Source organism: Myotis lucifugus, unplaced genomic scaffold, assembly GCF_000147115.1.
Source record: "Myotis lucifugus unplaced genomic scaffold, Myoluc2.0 scaffold_29, whole genome shotgun sequence".
NCBI classification, from domain to species: Eukaryota; Metazoa; Chordata; class Mammalia; order Chiroptera; family Vespertilionidae; genus Myotis; species Myotis lucifugus.
In genome coordinates, this window is record NW_005871077.1 from 7506350 (window position 1) to 7511355 (window position 5006).

A 5006-nucleotide genomic window follows, 5' to 3' on the forward strand; every position below is an offset into this window, starting at 1 on the left:
ATTACAGCTCTTTGTGGCAATATGCCAAATACAACAAATATTAATGTCCTTAAAATTAGCAAGTGCTGGTTATAATCTCCTAAGTAAAAGTGTATATTTTTTGTGGAAGAATATGTGTGATGTATTTATTCTCAACTTTGTATTTACTCAACCTCTAAGACAACTATGTGGCAGAGGCCTTCACACGTTTCACCTGGAGGAAGGAGCACAATTCTTCTGTTCCGTAGACAAACACACTACAGCACCACACAGTAAAGCACGTTCATCCAGGTCAGTGCAGGTGCTGAGAGGAGGTCCCAGGAGGAGCCTGAAGAGGGGAGAAGTTCAGCCAACCTTAGGAGCAGAAATGGCTGGTCTGAGCTGTGGCTCAACAGATAAGCAGTCATGGGAGGAGCAAGCAAGCATTCCAGGCAGAAGAAACAGAAAATGCCAGAGCAAAGGTAGAAAAATGCAAACAAGTCCAAGGGTGTGGGGTTGGGTAGTCTGGAGAGGGAGAATTTGCAGTTAGGAGGGATTCCTGCGAGGACAGGCTGTGCTGAGACAGCAGGGCTTGCCTCTGGGGAAAGGGGGCAGGCACAGAGGTACTTAAGCAGAAGAGTATAATAAGATTTGCATTTTAGAAAGACCAGCCTTTCAAACATATTTACTTTTTTTTTTCTTTTGGGGGGGGGGGAGGAAGACAAAAAAATGTTAATAAAATATAATCTATTTTATTTCACTATTGTTATGCTTGCCTCTATTGTCATTCAAACTCTGAAATAATATAAGTATTTTCCTAAAAGTCTCAATAAGCTTTTAAGGGTATACAATATGCAGTTGTTCACAGAAAAATCTCAAACTAGACACAAGATTTTTCATAAAACCATGACTTATATGATTTAGTAGTCAACAGTCCTCTCTCAGCAAAAAAAGAAAAAAAAGAAAAAGAAACAAAGAAAGAAACATTTTCGAAAGTTATGTCCCTGCCCCACTGGAGTGGCTCAGTGGTTGAGCATAGACCTATGAATCAGGAAGTCACCGTTTAATTCCCAATCAGGGCACATGAGGTTTCGGCTGGATCCCCATTGGGGGCATGCAGGAGGCAGTCAATCAATGATTATCCTCATCACTGATGTTTCTATTTCTCCCTCTCCCCTCCTCTCTGAAATCAATAAAAATAAAGAAAACATTTTTTAAAATAAGTTACTGTCCATTAACTCAAGTTGGTTGTTGTTTTTTAAATAGCTCTAACGTTTCCATGCTTGAGGGACAGATGCAGTGTCGGAAAAAAAACACCAGATAATCAAGCTATGATACAGCCAATATCTGTGGCTTTTATACTCCTTGTCTCATACTAGTACACACACTGCACACTCAATTTGCGCTTCTGATTGTGATGCTGCTGGGACCAACAGTAACATTTGTTGCCTATTCTTTAAAATACACACTACCTTCTTAAGCAATGAGGAAAAACCCAAACAGGAATAGCATACTTGGGAAAGTTTCCCATCGAGTAAAACTGTTTGGTGAGTAAAAACATATTCATGATTCAGATCCAGGACTGAGTTTCACATTCACCATCCTGTTTGGTACTCACCTTGACCCTGCAAGGGAGTGTCCCATTTTAGACATGAGGAAAGTGAAGCTCTGTGGGGTTGGTTTGCCCAAGATTAAATAGTGAAAAAAACCTAGGTCTCCACACCCAATTCAGAGAGCAGCGAGTTAAGAGGTTCCCACAACTCCCACCCCACCTCCCTCCCTTTCAGCACCTCCTTCCCCTTTATGTTGTTACTCAGCAGTCAGCAGCAGAGCTGAATCCCACACACAGTCCTCTGCCCAGAGGACCACTTGTCCACACTGCTGCCCTACCCAAATACCCCAGTTCTTCCCGAACCACCAGACTGTATAAAATGCTGTCTTGCCCTGGCATTCAGTCCTCCTCAGCTTGATCCTGACCCACCTGACACAGATGCTCCACAGGAACCACAAGAGCCCTGAAAGCCTGGCACACCTTTGTTCAGACTACTTCACATCCTGTAAAGCCCTCCCTCCTACTTCTCAGAATCAAATCGGACACTTTCCACATACACATGCCTGGACTCCACTGCAGGCCTACAGAACCAAAATGCCCTGGCCATGCATGGGCTTTATGAGGTCCCAGTTAGGGAGCATGCCTTAAACCAAGGCAAAACTTCCCATGCACTATACCCAATGCAAACCCAGTGCCATTATGACCACTCCCATCTCTGAATCCAGAAGCAATTACCATCTGTACCACCCTGCTGCCAATTAATGCTAAAGCCTACTGTTATTTATAGTTTTCTATAATTGTCCTGACTCCTACATTGTATGTTTCTTGAGTGCAAGAATTGAGTCTATTTCTTCATAGAGCATGACATTTTGTACACAGCAGCCTTTTTTAAAACAAGCATAGCGATTTTCTTATTTCTAAGTTTGGAAGCACAGCAGGAAAAATGGGAAGCCTCACTCAGTGCCACCCTTGATTCACTAAGAATTAAGGAGTCCTCAACAACGCCCTAGCATACTACACTAAAAGCCACTGCAGCTAGGACTCCACTCCCTGTGTTCATTGGAAACCAAGGATGAGTCAGACCACAGGCAAGAGTAGGACAGACATATACACAGGCAGTCAGTCCTCCAATTCTAAGCACTTGAGAAAAATCCATGGATGGGGATGAACAGCCAAAATATTTTCACCAGTCAGTGATCATAAGCAAAAAAATTTTTTTTCACTAAACAAAAAATGTTATGACTAAGTGTAAGATTTTAAATATCTGCTTATTGAGGATATTTTTGGTATTAAGTCACACCACTCCACTGTCAGAAAAATTGATTTGTTTAACCTAAAGAGAAAACAGCTCAAATATAATGCCAAAAACTTAGCTCCCCACCCCCACCCCAAACACACACACCACAAAATGCTTACTGCAGAGAAAACCTCAGTAACTTGGGATCTTTCTTTCTCTTATCCTTCTTTTCCCTTCTTTGGTTTAGTTGGTGTTTATACAAAGCCATAAACATGATCTTCCCACATTTTTCCCCACCAGATGGGAGTTTATCATGCATGTCACCTAGCAACCTAAACACCACTCTACAGCTCTCCAGATTTCCAATTCTTCATACAAAATGTATCTTGTTCTATCTATATATATAAAAGCCCAGCAACCAGAACAGCAGAACAACCAGAACGACCAGTGGCTATGATGCGCACTGCAGCAACCAACCAACCTGATTCAGGACCCAATCGGCCCCCACCCTGGCCGGCCCGGCCTCCAAGCGGCCCCCAACACTCCCACTGGGGCGGGCTGACTGGACCCCACCCATGCACGAATTCATGCACCAGGCCTCTAGTTAAACAATAAGGATAAGAAAGAGATAAAAAAAAAAAATAAAAGTTGAAACAGGTGTTAATATGTATTGCTTCATACTTATTTTAAATGGGGGTGGGAGAAAAAAAAGAAGTTTCATTGTAACCATTACGTGATAATTTTAGGAGAAAAAAATACAAATAGGACCTAGAAGAGCCCTAGCCGGTTTGGCTCAGTGGGTGGAGCGTCGGCCTGCGGACTGAAGGGTCCCAGGTTCGATTCCGGCCAAGGGCACATGCCTGGGTTGCAGGCTTGATCCCCAGTGGGGGGCTTGCAGGAGGCAGCCGATCAATGATTCTCTCACATCATTGATGTTTCTGTCTCTCTATCCCTCTCCCTTCCTCTCTAAAATCAATAAAGATATATTTAAAAAAAAAAAAATAGACCTAGAAGATCCTCAGGTTCTTGAAACATATGACAGTCAAAGAGTTTTATAATCCAATGGCTGAACTTTATATACTACAAAGCCCAACAGAAAATTCACCTTCTGAACTATGAGTTGCACTTAAAGAGCATTTAAATAATTTTGCAAAACTTGCCGAAACCGGTTTGGCTCAGTGGATGGAGCGTCGGCCTGCAGACTGAAAGGTCCCAGGTTCGATTCCGGTCAAGGGCATGTGCCTGGGTTGCGGGCACATCCCCAGTGGGAGATGTGCAGGAGGCAGCTGATCGATGTTTCTCTCTCATTGATGTTTCTAACTCTCTCTCTCCCTTCCTCTCTGTAAAAAATCAATAAAATACATTTAAAAAAAAAAATTTTGCAAACCTCGAAATCATCTCTGACTCCTCCCTCTCATTTTATCCAACTCCAATACTACCATCACTGAGAATTACCCTTACTTCCTTCCCAATCTGGCAATCTACTTTCCTTCAAAACTCAGCTCATATGCCACTTCTCTTTGGGGTGCATTCCCAGACTCCCTTAAGATAATTGCACTTACTTTTCCACACTCCTAAGTCACTGTGAAATAACCACCGTTAATATTTTTTTAAAGGTCCACCAGGGCCTCCCAATTCCAGCTACCCAACATCCAGAGGCCTCCTTTTCTCCCCACTGCACCACACACCAGTCCACACCACGGAGGGCCACGGAGACTCTGGTCCTAGACTCTTACAAAACAATTTCCACAAAGCAGACAGTGGGTCCCCTAAACATCCAGCACCCAGAACAATGCCTTGAACATACAGCAGATGCTTAAAAATTTCTGTGGAATGAACAAATGACTCAAACAACTACATCTGTATCTCCCAGACTATTCAACCAATGTACATTGTGTACATAATGAAATATGACTCATTTTAAGCATGTAAATTGTTAATCATATAAATAATTTAAGCATGTAAATTACAAGTATGTAAGCAAGAAAATGTGGATCACCTTTCCCTACTCAGGAAACTAGGCACACCACAAAGTATATATTATTGTATTTCTCTTTCCTTTCAGGATTCCTTTTGTTGGATGATTGCTGCTTTAGAAAAGTTAGATCATAAACTGTCACTCACAAACAATCCTTTAAAATACTAAATGTAGGTGTAGAGGGTACATTACACCACCACCACTCCCCCTCCATTGGCATTGCAAGATAAACAGATGCCTATTTTCTGCTAAATTTATTTGACTTTCAGTAAACAGTTCAA